This window comes from Pseudopodoces humilis, chromosome 2 (genome assembly GCF_049639895.1).
Source record: "Pseudopodoces humilis isolate 2021_Gansu_Grassland_sample_001 chromosome 2, ASM4963989v1, whole genome shotgun sequence".
NCBI classification, from domain to species: domain Eukaryota; kingdom Metazoa; phylum Chordata; class Aves; order Passeriformes; family Paridae; genus Pseudopodoces; species Pseudopodoces humilis.
In genome coordinates, this window is record NC_142201.1 from 57,376,850 (window position 1) to 57,403,435 (window position 26,586).

A 26,586-nucleotide genomic window follows, 5' to 3' on the forward strand; every position below is an offset into this window, starting at 1 on the left:
CATTGCTACTCAGCTCAGGGCTTCTTTCTGGTCCCTTCGCTTCAGGCCAGTTTAGGCCAATAATGCTTTAGAATGTAGCCCCAAAGAGGTGTTGCCAGTGGTCTTAGTAAGAAGGCTTTATGCTTGGGTTTCTTTTATTTTTCATCCTAGATTACAGCTAATGAACAAGGGGCGTCATGATGGGTAGTATCTGTTTGTTCCTAATGTATGTGTTGTGGTTCTTTAAGAAGATGTATTACTAGGTCATGTGAAAATTTCTAACAATGAAATGGCTCTGTCCCTTTAGGACTGCTACGAATGCTTGGAAGGAAATAGCTTCAATGACAGTAGGAAGGTTTTGTGAGGGAAAAATGAGAAGCAAGTCTAGAGCACAACAATGAGACTTATACAACCCTGAAAGGGGTTGGAAGCTGACAGAGAAGTCTCTGCTGTAACAGGAAGTCATCCTAAGACTGGATGGCCTGTACTGAGCTTACTGCAACTCCTACATTCATAAGACTACAGACAACTGAAACCAAGGGTAAAAACAGGTAACCATCTTCTAAGAATGCATGTGAATAGAGAGGAGGTGTCATAAACATTTATTGTTCCTCTCTTGTCATTCTGTATTTGAAAGGTAACTCTTAAGATTCATATTCTAATAAAAAAACGGCTTTCTATTGTGAAAGTCTTTTCAGTCTTCTTTTTTTCTTCTTTTAAGGAAAATGTCCTATAAGGAAAATGCATGAGCAATTCCATACTTAGTTTCAAACACAGAATACAACTGAATTCCTTGATAAGGCCCAAAGAGAGGATGTGCAAAAAGCATCAACATAAGTATCCATGTGACTTTTAAAGAGAGAAGAGAGCAAAGCTGCAAAAGAAAGGAACATGAATTAAACATTAAACCTCTACAAAATCATCAGAGATAAGGAGGACACAATGGGAAGCTGAACTGACCAGATGGTCTGAAGATCAAATATGCTTTTAGAGTTTTGTTTTCATCTTTAGTATTCATAGAAGCAGAGAAAAGGAGATATACCTTGAGTGCACTCTGAAGAAATCACTAACAGTAGAAAACTTCACTGAAAGGTGGTTTTTTTTGTGCTGAAGATGATAAAACAAAATTCACAAGACATGAATTCTATTTTATTGCTATTACATTTTTGGAGGATTTTAAATTATTATTAGAGACTCTTTAACAGTGTTTAGACAGTGTTTTAATAGCTTTATGTTTTACCTTAGTTTATATATACTCTATAAAAGCCATACTCCATTTTAAATTATAAAAGTATTCACAAAGATGGATGATAGACTATTTTACATTTAATATGACATATCTACTTAATAATAAAGACATAAAATTGTATTTGTACAAACTTCTACAAATGGAGAATAATGTTCCATTTCTTTGTACTCCTCATCTATTTTATTAAAATTTGTGGCTAAAGGGGGTTAAAGCAGAAGTGGTGAAGTGAGAGAAGAATAGGAATAAATAGAAATAGATCCTGATTTGACCTACTGCCACCAGAAATAGTATTAAGTTCACTTCAACATTCATTTAAATACAACTAAATAAAAGTGGGTTAAAAGAAAGACAAAAAAAGGAAATATGAAAAAAAAAATCTTGGCAGTCATCTTGCTGTCTTCAAACTATTGCTATTAATAAGAAGTAGAGGAGCAAATGAGTGAAGTTTTCCCCTCATTATGTTCATGTGAACTAGATGTCTGCACTGCTATTATAATTAATAGAGACTTAGGGCAGGATTCAGCTACATAAACATGGGTATATTCTGCCACCTCAGATGCCAATACACCTAAATGGAGTTGGCAGGTTAGAGACAGAACTTATGGAAGATATGCAGCCTTTTGGAGATCAGCTGCTAGAGTTTGGGCATGATGCCTCTTCTGTCTTACATTTTGGTACCTGAAGCCTGCCAAAATGACTGCTGTAGTTACAGCTGCAGAGATATGCAGCAAATTCTGATCCCAGAAACTGGCATTCTACTTGCCAAAAACCAGGAGTGTATTGTGATTTGAGGTATTTTAGTGTATTAAAAACATCTGGTTTAGCATCCAAGTAACAGGACCTACAGGAGACCTATTCTCTTGGCAAGTGACAGATAGAGGCCAGGCAGGCATCTCAAATAGCTAAATATATTTAGGAAAGCTTAGTAAGGCCACAATATCTTACTTTTTGTTTTGTGTCATTTGTGAGAAATATTCAGTGAAAAATAACTGAAATGTATATAATAGTATTCATTTAACGATGTACATGTACGTGTGAGCATACGGATGTGCTTATTTGTGCATGCATTAAGTTATATAATGATTTTTTTGTCAGTAGGTAATTATTTTCCTACAAACTTCATTCTTAGCTATTTCTGGGCTACCTTCTTTACTGAGCATTCACAGAAAAATTAATCTGATATCATTGTGGGTATAAGGTGTTCCGTCAATCTAATGCACTTAGTTGTGATACCTTGAAGTCAGGGTATTTCTGTGTCCTTTTCCTGGTAGGTCTACAGGCCAGGTTTAATAATGTCTTTCCTCTCTCTTTCTACTAGGTATATGAATTTTACTAGGTTTATGAATTTTCTACTAGGTAAATTAAATTTATTTCATTTGAAAAATATATTAGCTTTTTGATCCAAGAAACTCAGGGCTCTGTAATTACTTGGGAAAAATTAATAGGACATGAACGTTTGTAAATGAGATTCAGAATCTCTAAATTCCAAGCTCAGACTTGTGGCAATTTGGGATCTTTCTTTCAAACAAAGATTAAGTTGTCTGGTCCCTGGGCTCTGGATTATTGCTGTAGAAGCCTAAAATTGATTTATACTGCCATTCTGGATCACAGAGTTCCTTCTATCCTAAACAGAAGCACTCAAATGTCTTTAGATCAATCTTTAGCTAAGCAGTTAGATGCATGATGTTTTATCTGAGCTCCATCGTGATTCAAATACAGACTGAAGAAGCACACAAATTGTAATTCCCTGGTGAGAATCCCACTATTGACAACGTTTGAATCACCTTTACGAACATAGACCTTCATTTCAGCTGTGTCAATATGCCAAGTCTGAACCTAAAAATAGCCTGAATGATTTGAATGCTCAAATGAAGTTTTAATAAATCCTACAAATCTCCTATAAAAATCTAATCTCACTTTTTCCTCTCATATTTGAAAGTCTTCAAAATACAAGTGTCCTCCTTGTCCTCACTGAAGGCAGTTCAGTAAGAAAACCTTTGGACTTTGTTGCTTTTTCTTTTCCTTTTTCCTTTTACTTATCCTCACCCATATATGAGTTGTGAGTTTCAAGAACAACAATCTTTTCTATAATTATATTTTAAAGACAAGTCAGGACACTCAGTATCAGAAGCAACTCACAAAAGCGGAGCTAATTTGCACTGGTTCAAAACGTGCATATCTACGCATAAATACAATAACCCTCAAATGACTGTTACCAAGCAGGAAGGTAAACTAAAAGAGGAATTTTTAAACAAAATTACCTAATCTCCAATAAGCTTCTGTCCGATTCTTTTGTCAAAAAAAGATATTTCATCCATCTCTGTGTTATCAGAATTTGAATTTGTTCACTGAAATATGAATTTCATGTTTCTGTGTTCTTTGTGGATATTATTTTGTACCCATTGTTACAAAATAGTCCTGAAAATACATCCATTTAGTTTTAGTGGAAAGTATCTTAACCTCTATATACTTATTTCCTACCAAAATAATGTGTTTATATCTGAATTGTGTGGAACAAGATATTTTTCACCAGCTGGACATCTCTCTTACAAAGAAAATATGTCTGTATAGCTAATTTACACATTGCAAGATGAAACTAGCATCCCACGACTCTGAGAATAGGATAAGTTCATACACATTTTAATTCTCATTAAATTATTGTGCAAGAGATAGAGCAATGCCATGCTGTTTCTGTTTTCTAGGTTTTGGGTTTTGTTGCTGGCTTGTTATTTCTCCCCCCTTACATTCTTGTGAACTTAAAAAATAATTCAGGCTATTTCCATACAAATTATACTTTTCCTGGATTCATTAAATGCTCTTTGCTGAGACTGTAACTGGACTGTCTTCTCTCAAATTGCCTATGCAGAATATTGAAAGGGTCAAAGTAGTGCAGCATGCTATGGTATTTCACAGAGTAGAAAAACATGCAGATTGCTCTTGTTTCTCGTTCTTGTAATAAGGGATAGTAACAAGAAAAGAAAATGTCTGAAAATGGTTTTGTTCCCATGTGTCAAATACCATAATTAGAATAAGAAATGCTACAAATTAACCCATTCTCATTACAGTCACTATATTATAATTTCATGGTCCTCTTCTGATGCTGTACTCTTGCTAAGCACATTTACATCTCATCAGTGAACACAAGCAGCAGATCCGCTGGCGGTGAATGCTTGATTCACTCCAATTTATGTCTTCTTTTCAGCTGGGGAATCCATTGTGTGAGCTAATAGCAGGTTTCCCATTTGAAATGACGGCAGATCTCTTCACATTTGGATACAGTGCAAGCATTGTCATAATTTTTTTTTAATGTGTCACATAATTGTTGCATTATACTATCTGCAAGCATAAGAAAGGAAATTTTCATCATTAAATGAAACACAAAAGGCAATACTATGCTTTACTCTCAGAGATGTATGGGGGAAAGACAAGAGCTCTTTTCTCTTAAGCCAAGAGGCAAGTATAGCTGCAACCTTTGTCTTCACCTGCATAAATGACTTAACAACAATTTCACCATTAACTACACTGTTTCTGCAAGGATTTTTGTCACTAAATAGGATTTTATTAAAACAATTAATTGGATGAATGTATCCTTTTGTAGGGTGTTTGAATTTCCATGTCCCTGTTATCTGACTCTTTTGAAGCATAATTTCCATTACATTCTCACAGAATATTCATAATATTTCTATTGCTAATTTGGTGCTGTACAAGTAAAAAGTGGACATGAGTGCACTTTTTGAACCTGCTTATCCAACATTATTACTTTTGGGGTTTGTTTCCTTTTTTTCCCAAAACAAGGTGTGTGGAGAGGAAAAGCCATATTTGAGGTGTTTTTCTTGCTCTCTTGTGCCTGGTCTGACCACTAAGAAAGCACAACCTACTAAAAGCTAAAGGAGCATTGCTGTTGATGTTAATGGGATAGGATTTCATTGAAAAGATTTTGTCCTACTAGACAGGGGTGCTACATGCATTATCTTTGTAAAAGCTTGGAGACTGACGTAAGAGATACATGATCAGTGACTCAAAACATGGGGTTATTTCACCTGTCCTTAATCATTAGTGCTTGGATTCACTTAATCTAACTTTAGACATTTCCAATATGAATACTGATGTCCTGGGCAAGATTCAGTTGCCTAAGCACAGGAACTCAGTGCCACTGCAGGTCTTCAAGGATATTGAAGGTGTACACAGGCCACCCAGGTAGGGCACAGAAGCTACAGAGACACAAGCACTCTGGTGCCAAAGCTGAGCATCAGGTCTGGTATAGCACAATACAAATCAATACCTCTATATGCCTGTCTGAATATTGCTCCAAACCTGTCTATTTGGATGTTCTAAGTCAATCCAGTTGTCCATACATTGGTGTATTTTTTTGTTGTGTCTTCATCACTCATGCCAAAGGTTATGGATATTCTGCCTGTATTGTATCACATGTGTTTACCTTAATGAAAAGGAATGGATGAAAATTTTCATATTAATTAAAATCTGGAAGCTCCCAGCTGAACCATTTCTGGCTTTGCTAGTTAAACCAAGCTAATATTATAATCAATGATAAAAGTATTTCCTTTCAGGTCATGATTCTTCTCATTGGTTTTACATGTCTACTTTTGGATGAGATGAACAATACCCTGTAACCTCTTATGGGGTTATTTTTCATTTGTTTGATCAATTGTTTGGGTTTTCTTTTTTCTTTTTTCTTTTTGTAGAGACAGTTTTATAAGATACAGGTTTCTCAGCTATGATGACTGACATGTATCCTTACCTTCCATTTCTTTTCCTCACATTTCCTTGCCTTAGTTTTTCATATAAGAGAGAGTTCAGTAATTCAGTAATTTCATAGTGATGTGGAAGCCAGACTAACCACTGGCATGAAAGGAAGTTTAGAGGTGAGAATATGCCCTCAATATGCCAGCAGAGTTACATGAACTTGTAAGTCACAAATCTGAAACTTATTTATTTAATGACCCCATATTTCAAAAGGCTAGTAGTAGAGATCTGAAGAATACTTCTTCTACTTCTACCATTAAGGTGTTTTGGGTATCCTGAAATTATAGTTGTTTTCAGATTACTAATTACAAGATTAGTGAATTCAGCTTTGCATGTTTCCATGTGAATCTTTGTGCTTTAAACCTGCTTTATGCTCAAGTTCCACAGAGTAAATCACAGTTCACTGGAAAAAAAATACTAATTTACTATATGATGTAGAGAGCTCTTCCATACTCATTTTGGTTGTATTTTCTAATGGTGAAAACTAATTTTTTAAACCCTTCTCATACAAAAAAAAGTCCCATACTTCTTATCATCATTTTATCATTTTCACCTTTCTGTAGTCTTTCTTTCATTCTGCTTATTTTTTTCTTTAAAAAAACCAACAACCAACAAAAAAAACCCAAGCAAAATAACCCAAAAAACCCCAAAAAAACCCCATGATACAAAGTTGTGTAGCAACTAGAAGAAGCATAGTGAAGGCCATGAAATTTCTCCAGAATGCTTGAGAAGTTCACTGAACCTGTGACTATATTTGCATTCATCCGGTGAAGACAGCAAATCAGTTTCAACCTCAGTAGTATTTGTCCAACTGCAATATGAAATATTGCAACCTAAAGTAAGGACCTACTTCTGTAATCATTGAAGGAAATTTAAGAATTTCCATGAACTTCCATGGATCAGACATGATTTTTTGAGACGCTAAGCCTCTTTTATGTGCATCACTGAAGAGAATTTTTCAGGTACCTCTGACCCAAGTTAGATTTCACTGAGTAGCCTCCAAATGAACGGCTCTCTGCTGCATTTAAATACCATGAGTGATCCAGACCCTTCTTGGCTTTATTTTAATGTTAATATTAAAATAAAAGAAGCCAAAAAACCCCAATCTGTCTTGGATGTGTATGATAATTGACATAATAGGCCCTAACGGCTACTTTGGAGCATAATGGACCATGACAGATCCATTGGAGCTTACTCAGAGATTGAGATATTTTAATATAATTTAATTGAAAAATAAAATCTAGACAAAATTATCATTCATTTGTATACAATATTATTATTCATTTAAATATTAAACTGCTACTCACACATGCATATGCACACAATCAGTACCTTAAAACAAATGGTAAGAAAAGATTCACTAGAAAGCCTTCTCAGAACTTACCTGATCAGAATGAAGAATACTTGGCAGTCTTCTCACATATCTAACCTGGCTAGGTGAATGAGATATGCATTGTGGTAATTACAGGCCAAAGTTCTTGTGCATGGTAGTCATAGAAGTAAAGAATGCAGAACTTGCAAAGTTTATCTCAGCATTTTAGTTACCTGACTTGGTCAGGTGGCAAAATTTTGGTTGCCCAGAATAATGGGGAGAAAAGTGAAAGCTAAGAGTAAATCACAAAGAGGAGAGGTCATTTTCCAATGGTTCTAAACGCTGCTTAGCTGGGCACACTCTGGCTCATGGCTGTCATCCAACACTCCCAGATCCTTTTGTGACACTATCATGTTTTTCATGCTAATAACACAAAATTCAGAAAGAAAACCAAGAAATCTATATAAAAACATCCATACCTTGAATATTATATACTTAATCTAATTTTTTATTTCACTTTTGTCCTTTTTTTTTTTGAGGGTTCTGTGCTTTTACAGTGCCTAGAAATGGCATACAGTGAGGAAACGTGATTGAAAAGAGTACAAGGGAGAAAATTTCATCATCAAACTTTTGCTTATGAATTGTTTCCTGTCCCACATGTGACTTAAGCCAACGAGGCCTGCAGCCATGTTTCATTACTCATCAAGAGCCCATGGACTTCAGTCCATGGACCTTGACCTAAGTACCCAGGTACATTTACCTCAGTGAAACAGTGTTTTGGTCATTGTTCTGTAATGGAGATAGCTAAGTCAGAGTATGGTTAATGATTGTACAAGTGCAGAAACCATATTTTAAGAAATCAAAAGCTTCAAGTCTAGGATATGGAGATTTTGCTACTGGGCATATTTTGTATCAGAACTCTTCCTCTAAGTTAACAAAGAAGATTTTAGTTTTCTACCTCAGTACTTTGGAAAAAAAATCAGAACCTCAAGAGACACCTCAATTATTTCAAACCTCTCCTTTGACTTAAGAATGAAGTTTCTCTCCATCAAGTAGAGAAGAACTCTTAATTGCCATCTTCCACATTGTGATTGGGATTTATCTCCTCACTGACTAAAGAGGAAGCATGGTTGACAAGATTAAACAAACTGAAGAGCTCTTAGGAAACTTCAGAGAGATTATTTCTTTTATGGAGACAGACATTCTGAATTGCCTTCCCAGGACTCCTGACAGTTTTTGATCTAGCTTATAGGAGGTTAATTCAGCAGGAAATATCTTGCCTACTTGGCATATGAGGAAAACACGACTTCAAACAGGAGGGCTCATATTCCGGCTGTGGAACACCAGGCTGCATGTTAGCCATCAATGAGCTCCAGCGTGGGATTGAAGTTCAGATATTAATCCTGATTAATTCCTTTTTTGTTTGTTCTATAAACAATTTAGGGGCTTAAAGTCAGCAATGTTTACAGCATTTGTACTAATCGTAACATTTGCAATTACACCATGTAATTTTCTTATGTCCTTCCTCTGTGTGCCATAAGAAAGGGCATTATATTTAGGGACTGGTCTAAGCTCAGTTGACACCATTCCCTTCACTTCAAACAACTTCAACAATAGGACCTGACAGAAAAATTGCAAATTATCCCAATATTTGATGAATTAAGGCCAAAGAGTAGGACTAACCAAACAATAGGATGGAAAGCTCCCATGTGTCCTGAACAAAATTCACTGTTATGTGTAAACTATGTAGTTCAGCCAAGAATGCCAAATATAGAATTTGTTAAATTGTTAATTACACCAGGTTGCTAGGGTTTTTTTTGTTTTTTATTTTTTTTATTTTTTTCTCACTTATGTTATAAATTTAAATAATTTAGGAAAAAATGCAGTGTAGTGATATAAATATTTTACTTGCTCATTTGAAGGGCATAGTGTTATTGAAATACATATGGAAGTATATGCGGATGTAGACTTTGATTTTATCACTGTATGTTCACAAAGTTTTCTTGGAAGATATATAATTTAGGATATTGGACTGATACTATAATATTTTGTAATGGTAGTAATATTTTTAAATATAATAATTTTTGAACAATGCTTTCAGAACATCTAAGTAAAATAAAATATTTTTATATCTATACCCTTCTTCAGAACCAGGCTGTCTCCTATTTTTGGCCAACACTAAGGAGCACAGTTATTTGCTAACTAACTTGAGGGGATTGTCAGTCTAACTTAAACACTGAAATGTTTGTGTCTACTAAGCTTAGTTCTGGTCAGAGCTTTGAGATGCTTTGGTGAAAATTGGAAATTAATCTGTCTCTTTTCACAGAGACAGGGTTAGCCTGTGCTAATGGGAAAGGTCTCTTATCAGGGGTTGATGGAGACAATTAATTAAATACTTGTGATGGAGGACTTCAGCAAGTTCTGAACCTGTTTTATGGTTGCTTAGATCTTTCACAGTGCAGTGACATCATTTTGTATCTTGCTCTTCTATTGGGACTGTGCAGAATAGCTAGTGCTTGTAATGTAGTTTTTCAGAGATTTTCTGACACTGTGTTCTTTGATGTTTATAAGTAAAAGTAATCTAATTTACCATGTGTCATTTGAAAGACTGTAAAAAATGCAGAATATTCCAATATTCAGCTTTATCCTTTTCATTTTCATTTCTGTGAATAGCTTCAATATCACACAAAGTATGTTTTTATTATTCAGAATAGTCACTTTTAATAAAGAGACTCAAAAAGATTGATTTGAAAAAGTTCTCTATTTCTATTGTGATAGTCATCAGATTTGGTTTGAAAAGTGATGTTAGGAGTTATTTTAACAGAAGAAATGTATCTAAAAGAAGCCACAATCATTAAAATTTTGTACCACAAATTAAAGCTGTGTGAAACAGATTGTTTTCCAGTGTTTTCTTTTAAAAGTAACATTTATTTTTTGCCATATATATCATTTAGATATTCTGATCCCCTGATCCATGCCTGTGTGAGCTTTTGTAAAGACAAAATTAAAGGAACACCTTACCCCCAAATATCCTTTTGTTAAAAGTTCCTTCCTATCATCAGTTTTTGGCATGCTTTCTGCTACATCAGAATGTGATTACTGTTTTTAGTTTCAACTAAGACTTCTACAAATCAGCATCACAGCCCTCTATACATCCCTCTGGCCACACAACTTGAACAAGTGTCTTACATTTCAATGAAACAGGACCATGCGAGAACACAGTTGCAGCAGATTGAATAAAGCCACAGCTCTTACAGAATATAGTGTCCAGGTCTACCTGAGCATTTTTTTTCCCCACTCATTTTGCTACTCCATTTTCAGTGCTGTCAAAGTGTTACCTTTTTGGTAAATTATTTGGTGCAATTTTCTGCTCATTCTCTCTGTTCTCAGTCAATAGATGTATCTGCTGGGAAGAAATCCTGAGGACAATAAGATTGTGCTTCCACAAGTGCCTGTGCTACATACACCTGTAATATCACCAGAAGAACTACCAGACGGAAGTCCCTGCTTATTAAAAGCTGAGCTTTGTGTTTTTATCACCTCCTGTTTAGATTTATGAATGTCCGATTTCTGTGGGCCTTGTGGACATTTATCAAATAAATAGCAATTCTCAGAGTGATTCAAGAGTACAGCGGTGTGAATATACCCAGCTTTCTGATGGCACCATGTTCTGTGACCTGAATTAATTACCTGAAATTTTTCATAGGGCAGAAATATCCTGTCATAAATACATCTTGGCTCCCCAGCATTCCCACTCAGATCCCTGGCTGTTTGTTTGCCACTGTCAAAGTTTCGGGGTTTGCAAAACATGCACATTCTGTGCTTACCCCACTTTTGAATGTAGCCATAACTCTGTATATGCGAAAGCTAAAATGAAGAAGACCATCACTGACATCACTGGGGTTTAAATTTTGAGTCCATTGTTAAGTTGGATGAAGGGACAAACATTGGACAGGAGACATTTTACTCATGCTACATTTGTCAGACTCTCTACATTTGACTAAATAAGAGATTCAAACATGTAGTTTAATTTCTTCATCTCAAAAACAGCAGTTAAGTGATCACTTTTAGCAATAGTTCTTCCCGAATTCATTGCTTTTTTCGCTACATGACAAAACCCAGATGCTTTCTTTAAAAACAGCACAAAAATGGTCCTCCCTTAGGCTGTTCTCAGTGTGCTTCAGCTGCCCCTGTGTCAGTGTCACTCTACAGATCACGAGTTTTCTTCTGTGTTTTTGAGATCTCAGAATTATTAGAACTGTGATAATAACTGTATTTTAATAAAAGATATTCTACCATTTCCTTCGGACTTCAGGCTGCTGAAAGAGAAGATCTAGACATAGATTAGCGTATAGATAGGAAGTCTTATTTCTTGTGACAAATTATATCCAACACTGCCCTCTTTCTCAGGAATCAGAAAGGGAGGATCAGCTCTGGCTTTCTCATTGATAATAAATGTGTTTTATTCCGTTTCAGGATGTGATAGCTCATGATATTTTAATTTTAATAGCTTAGACTGATGAGTTCACAGCTCCACCATTATTATTAATTAGTTACGCAGCAGCATGGTGAAGTGACAGATCTAAACACCCCCCTCTCAGGGGTTAATACCAATTAATGTGAAAAAGAGACTGGAGAAGGGAAAAATTTTTACTTGGCTACTCTCCTCCCTTCTTCTCTTTGTATTGTATTTTACTGCAGAAATTGTATACAATTGTATCATATGACTTAATGGTTGCAACCACAACATCATTACTATTATTATTATTACTATTATTATTATTATTATTATTATTGAATAATATTGATAAATGGGAATTGTACCTCTACTTAATAAGTGGATTGGGTATTTTCAAAATGTGTGTAGTGACTACTAGCTATGAGAATCTGTAGGATCACAGATCTTATAATAATATTTCACCTTATTTTATGGTCATTCTCATAAAAAAAAAAAAATAAAACAAATTATTAGTACTAGTAAAGTAAAAATGCAATTTCAATATTGCAAATTATTTCTTTTATTCCTGGTATTTCCTTTTCTGCTGCCATCTGAAATTGGTTGCACATTTGATACAAACTTAATGCATGATACTCCCTGAGTATCCAAATAGAAGCCAAAAAACAGGGTCTCATTGCAGCTACTTCTAGAAACTTCTATAATACAACTATCTAAACTACATATTTAGGCTTTTTTTAAGAATCTTTGTTAAGAAACTCTAAAGGTACTGTTTGATTCATGCAACAGTGGTTGCTTAAAATTGGACTTCCATAGTATTTATTATTGCTAAATGATTCGAGTATACTGCAGCAAAAGAGTAAGCAAACCTAATGGTGAAGAGTGAAGAGAGAAATCATGGTTCAAGTCACAACACTAATCAAATCTTACTGTCCATCATAAACTAATAAACTAATCTTACTGCAAGTCTATTTGAATAGTTCATCAAACTGTTGAGTATATTAGGTTGCTATATTACTTAGTACAGAGTTGGGAATGTCTCTTCTGAGATTATTTTATTGAAATTTCTTGCCTCTAAACTTAGTCAAGATAAATCCATCTACTCTGAGCTGATCATGTTATTTGGAAATGATCATTCAAGAAAATTTTAACAAGACCAAGGGCCAGATTATGTCATTGGGACCCTGGTTATACCTGCAGACTGGGGGATGAGAAGTTGTAGTGCAGCACTGTGTAAAGAGATCTGGGGGATTTGGGTTGCTGGCAGGTTTAACATGCATCAACAGTGTTCCCTGGCAGCCAAAAGGGCCACACAGAATAGAGCAAAATAGAGCCAAAGGAATGCCCTGTGATGTATGAGGCATGGAATAGCAGCCGCTTGAGGGTAGTGATTGCTCCATTCGACACTGGCACCGCTGAAATTTCACCTCCAGTACTGTGTGGAATTTTGGACACACAAAGTATAAGAAGGACATATAGAAGACTATTAGAGTGTGTCCAGAGGAGTGTGAAAGGTCTTGAAGGCAAGAGGAGCAGCTGAGGTTGCTTGTTTCATTCGGCTTGGAGAAGAGAAGTCTGCAATGTACCCACACTGAAGTCAACAGCTTCCTCAGAAAGAACAGAGGCAGAGGGGCTGATTTCCTCCCTGTGGTGACCAGTAGTAGGACACGAGGAAATGGAAAGAAGCTGTGACAAGGGAAGTTCAGGCTCATCATTAAGAAGAGGGTTTTCACTCAGGGGATGGGTGATCACTGAGAAAGTCTCTCTGGGAATGTGGATGTGGCAGCAAGGCTGCCAGAGTTCAAAGAACATCTGATTAGTACCCTTAATCATGTGGTTTAATTTTATGTTTCTGTTATCTTTTTTAATGTCTGAATGTTCATTTTGAACATTCAGGAATCTTAATTGAAATTTGTGATCAATAAATTTGTTTGTTTATAATTATTCTACTATCTTCAGAAACTGGCTGAATGTCATTTTGGTTTCACAGAGAGTTCTGTTATTAGTTCTTAAGAAAAGAATGACTTACACTGTATTCCAACTAGTTCTAGTTCTTGTTCAGCTATCCCACCTCAAATGTATCATTCCAAGAATGTGTGCACATGTCTAAGAACTCCTGTAAGATTCAATTTTTATATTCACTTTTACTTAACCTCTAGATGCACATAAGAATAATGAATTCTTTAGGATTCAAAGGAGAAGACATTATTACTTGTATATCATGAAGGTGATAGATTTCTGCAATATGTTTATATTATTTCTTGTGTTATTAGTTTAAGGACAAGCAAAAGGATGGAATTTACCAGCTGGGTGCAAGACAAGAACAGGTCTATAGAGCAGTATGTTTTTAATTTCTATGGATATTCCCATATTGATACTAATTCCATAAATAGGAAATTGATTGTACTATTCCTATTCATACTGATTGGAATGTTCCTACATGTCTTTGCTCAGTAACTCTCATAGGCTAAATTGTGTAGTACTGCTCATCATTTGTAAATCACAGTGTGATTAAATATGAACACACAAATGCACATTCATAAGTCATCTACACTCTACAATCTTTATTTCATGAATTTAGTAAGAAAATATTTTTAATGTCAATGCTAAGATGGTATTTTGATTTGCTGATATACATATATTATTTTAGAAGTTGTTTGCTTAGGTTATGTGTCTTACTAGATTAGATGGAATGTTTCAAATGAGCAAACATTTTAAAAGTCTTCAAAAACAGAATTTGGAAGTGTAAATTCAAGCTCCTCTTTGAAAAGACTTTTTATCAAACAGAATAAGACTTTTTAAAGAGCTTAGTTGTCATTGAAAAGACACTGATGCAAACTAGTTGAATAACTAGGACATTTTTGCCAATCAAATTTTTAACAATATTTTTTATTTTTAATCTCCTGACTGCAAAGTATAGCTGATGGGCTTTTGTCATGTTTTATGTATAAAGTTGATATACATCAATTATTTCAGAAGCAAATGTATTATATGCTAAGCTGATTGCAAAGTATTGCTTGCCTTGCCAGAAGAAAAACAAAAAAAGACCAAAAAAAAGACCCTAAAACATACAGGGAAAAAACCCTCAGTTTAGTCTGGAAAGTCTTTAAGAAACTATTCAGAGCATACAAGGGAAAACATCCATTCAAAAATACGGGAATTAGTTCAGTTTCATTTTATGAAGAAGACAGAAATTAACTCCATAATCCAGAAATCTAAACTCCAATATTGGATGGTAAAAATGGATCAGTAAACAAGAGAACTGTGGGTGTTTTATGCACACAACCACCTAACAGTGCAAACCATATAGCAGAGCCCTTTAGAGAGCAGAACTAAAGTCTGTCACAGGCCTGTTTGTGTTACCACTGTTAGAACTATGATTTAGAATTACTTGAACTTGTGGCATAGTGGGGAGGAAGAGGTAACTGGTTAAACCTGTGGAAGGTGGAAGTGAGCATAGTGCTGTGATGGAAAGTTAATGGCTGTTATTGATATCCAAAGCTTCACCCAGTGCAATTTCCACTGGAACATAATGTTTGAAAAAACCTGAAGATTTAGAGACTCCCTGTCATCAGAAAGCATGAAAACTGTCCATGAGCATGGCCACAGGGAAGGACAGCAGACCTCTGGAAATGGATAATTAAGTCTACTGCTTCAGAAGTACCTAAATATGAGCTGGAGGAAAGGCAGATTTGGGGCTACAACTCTTACTCTCTCAAATTAGAATCTTGTGGAGGAACAGATTCACTCTGTGCCGACTGGACAGCAAATACAGGTTGGAGAAAAGGAAAGAGGAAAAGAAGCAAAAAATATTTTTCAAGGGGCTATGCCTCTGAAGAACAACCTTACTCTTGGAGGCTATAAAGGTCTTAGGGAGCTGAGTGTATAGGCTGTAAGTCCAGGGTGCAATGACAAAGAAGGGGGAGTTTGATTTGTGATACATTTCCTCACCAGCAACTTTAGGGTTTGATGCTGCCACAGACAACACAATGTCAAGGTAATGCTGAAGCTATTAATGCAATGGAGGACATAAGAGGTAGAAAATAGCAACACGAAATGGCATATTTCTCCTTAAAATTTCTTGTTAGTGAATATTCAAACCAGACCTCAGGGCTTACCTCTAATTAACACAGATCAATGCAATATGCCATGTGAAATTGGACAAGCTCTCTGAATGGGCCAGGAAACACAGGTAAAAAGAGGTGTGTAAACCCAGTTCTTTTTACCCAGTTTGTAGTGAAGGAAAACACAATTAAAACCACTTACCTATAGATGCCTGTACAAAGAGGTTAGTCCCCCAAATGACCTGTTTAGAGACAATGGAGAATGGCTGACCCTCACAGACAATAGTCCAGTCTCCAGGTGTGCTTAACTGGACTCTGGTGTCTCTTCCTCCTCTGTGATGGCTATATATGCAATACAAATTTGACTGATTATGCACATGCCAGCACAAATCTTAGTCCATATTAAATATGCAGTTACTGTAGGTAAGTATAAGACAATTGCCCTTTTGGCAATATTCATCAACAGTGTGGTTGCAAGCCCTGCCACACCAGCCAGATTCAAAGTTATTTCCAATTGCTGAAATGTAGGAAGAAATAAAAGTGGTTTATTACTTTATAGCATCTTTAGCTCTTCTGTGCTGACAATAAAGGGCTCAATTGTTTTTTTAAGATGAAATCTGTTCTGGAATAGTGGTGTGTTTTCTTTAGTTAGTGTATAGTGAAACTGTCAAAGGAAGGACAGTTGATGTCAGAAAGGTTCATATTTATTCATGTTTAAATTGAGGTTGGCTGTGTTTGCTCTCATTACTGCTGTCATAAATGGTCAAGGACATCTAGGTATGTGTTTTCATAAATGATGTGATCATTCCAAATCAAAAATTGTGAATACTGGGTCCTATAGCTCCATTATAGTTTCTACACTGCTTCTGATGTAGCACTGTTTAGGAATCTGAAACCTACTTATCTCTTTTAGAAATGCAATTTCTATGACAACTCAAAGCAGCTTAATATCACTTCTTGAAACTCAGATTTCAAAATCAGAATTGTGCGGTCAGCCAATCCATTGTGATGGCTGACAGTGTAGTGGAGGTGAATGAGAATTGCTTATGCCTTGGGGAACACATTTATTTATCGATGCTGAAATTGCTTCATTTTAAACAGCAAGGACAGAGAGATGCAAAGGTGAAAAATCCTCTCTCTAATATTTATCAATTTTAGACATGCATCTAAGACCACACACAATTTGATTAATTCATTACAGTGATCTTTCTCTTTGCTGCATGCAGTATCTCTGCTTTTTATTTCAATTAAAATATAAAGGCACACATCAAATCATTTCTGCTTACAAAGACAAGACCACCTAGTGGGTTTTGTATGTTTAATTCGCTGTCTCCTGCCACAAATGCTTGAGGCTTTGATTAGCTTTATCTTACTTGAAAGAGGCACCCCATGTAGAAGGAGACAAGGTGATAAGCTTTCCTGTTGTCTCTGCAATTCTGAGGGAAGGTTGCTCCATTCTGATCACTAAGCTACCTGGAAAATACACTTTAGAAATTAAACAGGTTCTTACTCTTCTTAACCACTTAGCCTGTTTCAAACACCAGAATTTGATGAATTTCATGATGACTGACATGTTGAACTAAGCATATTTCCTAAAGCAAGGACTGCAATGTCTGTGTTTTAATCCATTTAATAAAGATTCATTTTATTTCCTGTATATTTTTCTACTTCTCTTTGTGTTATTCATGTGTATGTGCCAATATTTGTGTCTGCTTAATTATTTGTTGTTTATTTTGAAGACTTTAGTAAACTTCATAAGTTCATATTTTTCTTTTTCCCACAGAAATTTAAAAATGGAAGGGAAAAGTTTGAGCCTGAAAAAGAGAAGGAATGCTGAAGGAAAAAGTAAATTTTTAATTTTGAGAAGCCTTGGATTTGGTGTAATATTTAGACAGAATTGTAGGAATACACTTTGCCAGGGCTAAGTTTCAGCTGTGCTACAATTTATAGTTATGTCAAACCTGCCTGCAGCACATGGATCAACTCTTATTTTTTTCAAGTATGTATATACATTTAAAGAAAAAGGGTTCCTTTACAATTACAGCTACAGGGTGGGTTTAAATAAAATACTGATGATCATTAGCCATGTACAAAGCACCTTTAACTCAGGAATGAAGCCTGAGTTAAAATGCAAAAACAAAATGATTCAGTGTTCACAAAATATTACAGAAAATGAGAAATTATGTATTATGAGTACTCATTTTTCTTGCTTTTACTTGGTTCTTAAGTAGTTAAGTATGGGCATCATCCACACAGATAAAAATTTTACATTTGTCATTCGTAGATATACATGTAGCACTGGAAATGATGGCAATAAATAACCTTAAATTGCATGCTTAAAAATAATGTCTTAAACAGATATCAAATTGACAGAGGAATCTCTACTCATAGCTCGCAATTTTTCTTCTGTTTGTAGATTCCTTGTCTTGCAAAGAAAGAGCTTTTTTTCTCTTGTATTTTTAATTACATTTTAACTTTGACCCTCTTATTTTTAAAACCTCTTTTTGTTAACTCTATTTTTCTCTGTAGCATAACAATTATGTATACAGCATTATTACTAATTAAATTTTTAAAACAATAGAGCTTTAAAACAGAAAGAATTTGCCATGTGTATTTTATTTTGCTTTATTTAATTTCAAGAACTCTTAAAAAAAACATTAAAAATATTTTTCCTTGCTTGTATTTGGTTACACTGTAAAATCAGGAAATATGTAAAAGGTTGCAGATCAGAAAAAAATAATTCCTGCAAACTGAAAGCAGTCATCAGAATTAGAATATAAGAAACTTCCAAAATCTTCATATGCAAAATATTATATCACAGAACACTGAACAGTGTTACTGTCCAACCACATGCTCTGTTGTCAACTGGAAAATCTTAACAATCTTAAATTTTAATCTAAAAATCTTAAAATGTCTCTAAAGGACATTTGAGGAATGGAAACAGCCCATATATAGACAAACTTGCCTAGACTATGGGAATCTGAAAGTTCAGAACAGCTCCAGATTTTAATTTGCAATGTGTCTAACTCCTAATTAACGTAACTATGAAGCTCAGATAGAAAGTGCATTGGAAAAAAAGAAAAAAAAAACAGCTAGCAAGCATGTTTCCAGTATAGCAGATAAATAGGTAGCTATTACCTAGATATTGTTTCTAGATAGTTTACCTCCTTAGAGATCTTGAAATGGGATTGTTTACCAGTAATGAGTTTTTCCCTAGGTAAGCAATTGTTTTTGCAGACATATAGTATGTTGGAAGGCCTTATTTTCTTGTGTCCTATATATACTTGAAATTTACCTGTAAACTATGTAGAGTGCTTGAAGGAAGAAGTGAAAAAAATATATTTAGTTCAGAAAGGTTTTATTCTGGTTCTGGCTTTTCCATATGCATTGTTTTCTTTAAACATTTAGGTTAACATTAAAGTTCATTAAGATGCTTAAGCTTAGTTGCATAAGGGGCATAACGGAGAGCTTAGTAAAATTGCAGCTCAGCTGGAGATTTTTTTTTAGTACATTTCAGAAAAAATAATGTCCATCTTTCAAGTTTAAACAAAACAAGGTACTATTATTTTTAAAAGCCTTTGGTGCTTTAAGGATAAAACAGCCAGCAAAGCTTTCCACCTCCCCAGATGTCATGCCCCATTTCACTTAACAACAAGAAGTGCTGGGGAAAGGTGCCGCACTGTTTCATCAGGGTTGTGCTTTTGGTATGGCATGGCTCCACAACACTGTGCCAAATGTTAAAGGGAAGAAGTAGAAAGAAGAGATACAGTGGTTCTTTTGTCTCTGAATAGGATGGCCAGGTCTGCCCTTTCCATAGGTCCCAAGCTTCTCTGCAATATCAGTGAAAAATTTGAGGAGCGGGGGACAGGAGTCACGTGCTGTCACATTAGATCTGTTTGAGGATGTACATTTGGGAAAGGGTTGCTTAAGTAGTGTGAATATCTGTGAATGGTCTGGAATGCAATAAAACTAAAATTATGGTTAATAAATAAAGACATTGAATCTTACTATCAATATGCCATTCAAAAGGCTACAGATAAGTTTTGCATTTAAAAAGAGTTTTTATGTTTTCACAGATTTCAGGGGGTCCCAAATAAATTAAGAGCACTTCCTATTTGTGTGTGGCATTTTTACTGGTGAATGAAAATGCACAGTGAAAATTAGATTTTAATAAAAACAGACTTTAAAAGCAATCCATATCAGAAAGTTCATTTGTTCTCCCAGATCTTAATAATGTACTCAGTTTTCAGAGAAAAATAAAATTGAAAAGTAGCGAATTTCTCATTTGAATATATTCTGAGAGGTTAGATTCTTTTTCCGATTCTACATAAATACAAGTTGTCTTAGACTCAAGCAACTAAAATTACTTAGGAAAAAAGTGTAGTTAATGCAGTGTAGTTAAAGAGAAAGAAGGTAAAAAAGATGTAACCAAATGGTTTTAAAATCTATTATCATAAATTTTAGTTCAGCAGGTTTGGATTTCTACTTTATACTCAAGATTGGACACAATATATTAATGTGAGTGTTACTTCAGCCCTTTTAAACATTTGGTTTTCTTTGGTTGCATAATTTAAAGCATTAATATTCATATATTTTAGGATGTACTAGATCTGAAAGCCTATTTAAATACTTATGTATTTTAAATGGATGTTTAAATCTTAAAATAATGTTGGTGTCTAGACTTAAACCTGTAAGCCCTCAACACAGACTATCTTTGCCCTGATTGAAGAAAGCCATTAAACTTTGTCTCATTAAAGTTTATTGACTTAAACATAGGCCTGAAGCCAATCATGTGTTTAAATTCTGCTCCTCAAATAGATCTGATTTCCTGAATGCTGAATTAAATTCTAAGACATACTGTGTTGAATGGATCATTGGCTATTAATGCAATCACACTCTGTGTCAGAAAAAGCTTAAGACACTGTGTTCTTGAACTAGAAAGAGATTCCTGGATCCTGGGGATCCAGTGATAGGTTCAAATAGAGAGAAGGGATGCTGTAAGGCAGAATGTCCAAACAAAAAATACTCTTTAGCTTGCTTTCTTTTTTTCCAAAATATGGGAAAACGTCTTTCTCTTGAAGGGGGTGAACATTATCCTTTCCCAAAACTGATTACTCTCTAACAAAGGTGTACTGTTCCTCTCTTCTTACCTGCATTACCTATTCCCAACCTCATATCAGTGAAGGTCTTCTGGAGAAATTTAAACTGCCCAGCCTACTTGTGCAGCCCTTAAAAACAGCCTCACGTGTAAAAAGGTGCATATCTTTATACTGTGAATGGCTACATCACACTCCTCCTCACCCCTGCTCTGTGCCGTGGTGATAGCAGCACTAAAATGCTGGTGGGACGAGAGCTGCCCTGTGCTCTGTCTTTGGTGCCCGGAAGAAACTGAACCTGAACCCCTGCTCGGGTCACGCCTCATCACAGCATCTACTGAGATGATGCATTGCAGCACTACATCACCACAGGATTGTCAGTCAGAAGATGGCACAAGCTTGGATAAACAGATCCAAGAGCAGGTTCAGTTTAATTACAGGACAGAAGGTGCCCTGATGTTCCTTGGAGACAAAACACTTGTGCCAGAAATTAATATGCTCTGCACTGCTGTGCAGTAGTCTGACTAATATGTTGAAGCATCTGAAGGGAGTTCACACAGACTTTGTCAAAAGAGTAATTCTAAAACAAAGATGAAAAGTGAAAATCCTAATACCTTCTTCATACCCCTCAGCCCCCCCGGATTCTAACTATAATCTGTATTTCAGTACTTCAGAGAAGGTTTACAGGGACACTGTCAGATTAGATTTGGCTTATAATGTAAGCTATATAAAAATAAGTTGCTATTGCAGGAAACAGTTTTGTTATCTTTCTTAAGGACAAACATTCTTTTTGTGCAAAGTTACACCAAATAACTAAACAAGGAGGTAACTGCTACTTGAGGAAATCAAGTCACCATAAAAAAAACAGTGTACACAAATCCTATTTAACATTTCATTTTCTTTATGAGCCACTATCATATTCATGTGTTTATTTATTTTTTTATTTGTTACAAAAATTGAACAGATGAGGTCATGTTCAGAATTTATTCATATATTTGTGGTCAAAATAGTATTTTATTACATGATATTGTGTTTCTGTTGTTATTTTTCTGAGCTCAGCTATTACAACCTGAAGTCAGCATTTTACAGTAGTATTAGAGCATTAGCTTTTCCAACAATGGTAGTAACTTTCTTTGCAAAATAAAGTCAAATTTTATGGCAAGTTTAAGCAGCGAGTTTATGAAGTCAAATATATAACAGTGCAGAGTGTTTGTACATATGTATAACTGCATTAAGCATATGTACACATATGTTTATATATATATATGTCTATGTATCTGAACTTTAGCACTTACTTCTGTATATGCTTTTTTTGGTCTACTTATATATACAGAAATATATACTTTTGTATGTGTTAACATATATGTGATAGCTAATACATAAACAACAAAATCAACACAGTTTTCCACATGCTGTCATCTTTCTGTGAAGTTAAGCTTAGTTTTTGCCGTTCCCAGATTGTCTGAAGTTAGATATTTGTACTGACAGCACATCATTGTATTGTGAAGCTGTTAGGGTGAAGCCAGAACTTTTGGAGGTTTTGGAGGAAAAGTTTTGGGTATTTATTACAACATGCAGTTGCTGTATTTGCAAATGTGGAGCTAGAACTGTAATAGTTTTTCTTTGGGGGGGGATGTGCGTAAAAATAAAAACATAAAAGGCTAAATTGTTGGAATTATCAAACCAGAGTAATATTCTTTATCAGAGGATTATTAGTGAAGGAGTTTTATATGTTCCTAGTTTATTACCCTAACTAACAAATTTCTTAGGAATCAAACAAAACCTATTATTCTGTTCTCTGTGCAAGCAGAGTAAAAGGTCTGCTGCATTTATAATCCAGACAAGGCAGCTAAAAAAAACCAAAAAAAATCAGGGAAAGAGGAAAGCACAGAAACAGCAAGATCAGATCTACTGTGTTTTCTTGTGAGACTTTGGAGCTTCTTTGTTTTGCTTTGTTTTGTTCTCTGTCTGGTGTTTTTCTTTCCTGGTTTGTCATTTTCGATTTCTTAGTGGGGATCATGTTAGTAGGAAGATAATGGGATGAAAAATAATAAAGACAGAGAAGTTTGAGATTTGGGGTCATGTCCGAACACTCTGGGCTGCAGGGAATGAACCACACAGACAGTTACTTCAGGGACAGGATATTCTCTATATAATCTGCAAGAAATAAAATAGAACTGAGATCAATCCCCACAAAAAAAAAAATCTGTTGAGAGATGAACTCTGTTCTTTGCCCCTTAAAATCTTTCTACAACAGCTGTCCTGGTTTAAGTTTTTTCCTGGCTTATCCCTCTAATTCTTTTCTTGAGCATTTCAGGGCTTAAGGAGAGCTGAAGTACAGGGGAGAAGGGATTTCCCCAGAGATCCAAGTTGCTCCTGGAGATTCCTTAGTTAGTGAAATAATGTACACAACACAAAATAATGATTTTTTTCTACAAAAACAACTATTTGTTGGTGTATATCAACATAATTATGCCTGTAACTGTTTGTTACTGTATAATGTGTACTAAACTCCTTTGCCTGTGCAAATAAACTGGATGTATCTGCTTAAAACCACAATCTAAATTATACTAAAATTATTGTCCTGTGTTGTGCGAAGTTATTATGAAGAGACAAAAGCTGTTTTATTAAAATTTAAACTCCATTGCTCATGGGAACAAGGGACATCAGATGAGGTTAAGAATCTGTCTTTGAGAAGTCCTACAGGTGCATTCTCTGCAGCCTTGTCATGGAATCATTGAAATCACAGTCCTCCTTGGAGCACACCACTGATCTCATCTGACTTGTACACCTGGGTCACAGTTTGTGGAGAGCAGAGCATGTGGAATGCAGCAGGGAAGGGACTTGGGCACACCTTGCAATGGGTTGAAAACATATCCAAGGTGTCCTGGCCTTGGAGGTGCCCTTGGGTCATTCAGCTCAGATACAGCAGGAGTTAACCAGGCATTAAGACAAAAGGGCCAGATCATCTCCTGGACTAGGAGTTTTTTTGGAGTTGCTGTTTCAAGCTGTCACAATATTTGAAAGTCATCACTGTCCTGGTTTATATTCAGTTGGTGTTTTCATAGTTATCTTCATTACCATCTGGGTTATAAATATTGGTTTCTAATGACACCTTAATATTTTCATTGTCTAAATAGAAAGGAATTGAATTGCTAAAAAAAATTATGCAGAAAAAAATAAAAATTAAATTGAAAATTGCCTCTATTTCAGAATAACCTAACAAGGGATTCTTAAACGTATTTTTCCTCCATTTTTCTTCTACCTCCCTCCATCTTTGATGAAGTAACCAAGACACTGATGCTCCTACTACTTTGTATTTGTGGGTTTTTTCTCTCTGGATATTTTTTTACTGTTTGACTGTAAGGATTTCTGGCACACTGTGTTGCTCGTATCATATGGTTTGCTTTAACTAATAGAGACATTTTGTGTGCCAAAACTCTGCTGCTGCACTGCTGTCTGCTAGTCTAAAGCTCAAAGAAACATGCCACAGGAGGAGAAAACACGTTATAATTGTATAACTTTATGCGTTTTGTTTCTTTTTGTTATATATATTTTGTTTTCCTGAGGGCTGGGGGAGGAGGAAAAGGGCACAGAAATAGGAATACTGGCATGGTTCCTGATTTGTTTGTATTCAGGTCAGTAGACAGCGGCAGGACTGCTTCTGAGTGTTTCTCTCCTACTGTTGTACCCTATCCAGCCCTGTGACAGGAACATCAAAAAAATTTGGCTTGTATTTCTGTTTTATAATATCTGCCAGAGTGCTGCTCCATTTTCATCCTGAAGCATTGAGAAGCTAGAAAAACAACTGGATTATATAAGAAACCTTTTACAAAACAAAGATTCTGCACTATGTGAAGGATAATTGCCAGCAGCCATTTAGTTACCAATATATGCAGAAAAAGGTAACATTCAAATTCCATTAAATATTGCATATCAGACTATGGTGTATCTGGATACACAGCACACATAGCACAATCATTTTGTACTACCACTCTCTGTGCTTCATATGGCCTTGGGCTGACTACAAAATATCTGATCTGAGTTCTGCGTCAGAAATGCAAAACTAACTCAGCTGCAGAAAAGTGAAGCACATAAATGGGGAGAAATTAAGTTCTGATTGTATGACTGGGAATTTCTAAGTAAAATTCTTTGGCACACACTAAACCTCTGAGAGATACCTGGCATGATCTATATATTTTACTTGCTATTTATTTTTGTGGCTTGTTTTTCTTCATTTGAGAGACACTATTTTGAAAGCAGTGTATCAACAGGTTGTCAAGATTAAAAGTCCCAGCCTTGGGAACAGCCCATTTTCAGACGTATCACCTTGTCTCATACATTACTCAGTTGAAGGAAAGAGACTAGAAACTAGGAAAATTGAAAAGCATAAAGTCGAAATTATCAGTAAACAGATGAAATACATTGCTTTAATGGAGTCTACAGAGTTACTCTGACAGCCTTTCCCTAAAATGTTATGAGCCACCTGGAACTTGAGGGAATTCAGAGAAAGGATAATAACAATACTTTGTAGTTTTTAGTGCCTTCAAATAAGGGTCTCAAAACACTTCACAAACATTAATCAAATGTCATAACAGTGCTGTGAGATAGTAATCTATTATTATTCAAAAACAACAAAAGATTCTTTAAAAATAAAAGCAAGCTAATGTTTCAATGTATTTGACTGCAATCCAGTTAAACAGTCTCCCTTGGTGTAGTTTTAGCAGTAACTTTCCATAACTGTGGTGAATAAGGTATTGGGTCAGCACTGGGCCAGGAACCACTACCAGCCCTTACACATTGTACACTTTCTTGGATGTAATCTAATATTTTCTTTTTATACTTATATGTCATCCATGACTCTAGATCCTAGAATTTTATCCTGCTACCCTCATTTGAAAAACAGAGAGTAGTACCTTTGCATTCAACCAAGTCTTTGAGAATGTTTCTCTCAATTTCACCAGTTAGGAGCTAAATCAGAGATCCACATGGAGAGACAAGAAACAGGGCTAGTTTTGCATGCAACACAGTTCGACCAGGAAAATAAAAAAGACTGGGATAAGAAGACTTAATAAAAACAGTATCTAATGTGATGGTTAGGCAGATGTCTAGAGAGGTCTAATGACTATACAGTGTTTTACTGTATGACTACCCATGTTTTATCACATAGCTGGTGAATCTAAAAATCTTTATATGAGTAAGTATTCGTTAACTGTCCAATGCTAATAATTACTCAGCTCTGGATGATGTATGCACTAGAGCTCCTGTAGTTAGTATATGTTGATTTGATCACATATCAGAGGATAGACGCGAGTGAAAAATTAATTATAACCATAAAGTTAGCATGAAATGCCTGACTGCTTAATTCGTACCTAATGTGAGGTTTAGGTTGTTTTTATTATCATATCTTGCTTCAACTTGTAACTGAGTTACTGAGTTAAAACATTCATAAATATGTCTTGGAATGTTAGTTCATTACTAGAAACAGTTTCAAGAAAGTTTAGCAGTCATATCATGTAAACATCTTTCTTATAATTAAAACTCAATTAATATGTTTGCAACAAACATTTGCTGCTTAGGATGTCTACAAAAATTGCTTAATGGAATCTAAATTTAATCCCTATTAGGAACACTTTAAATTTGATCACAAATCTTTATCTCCACTT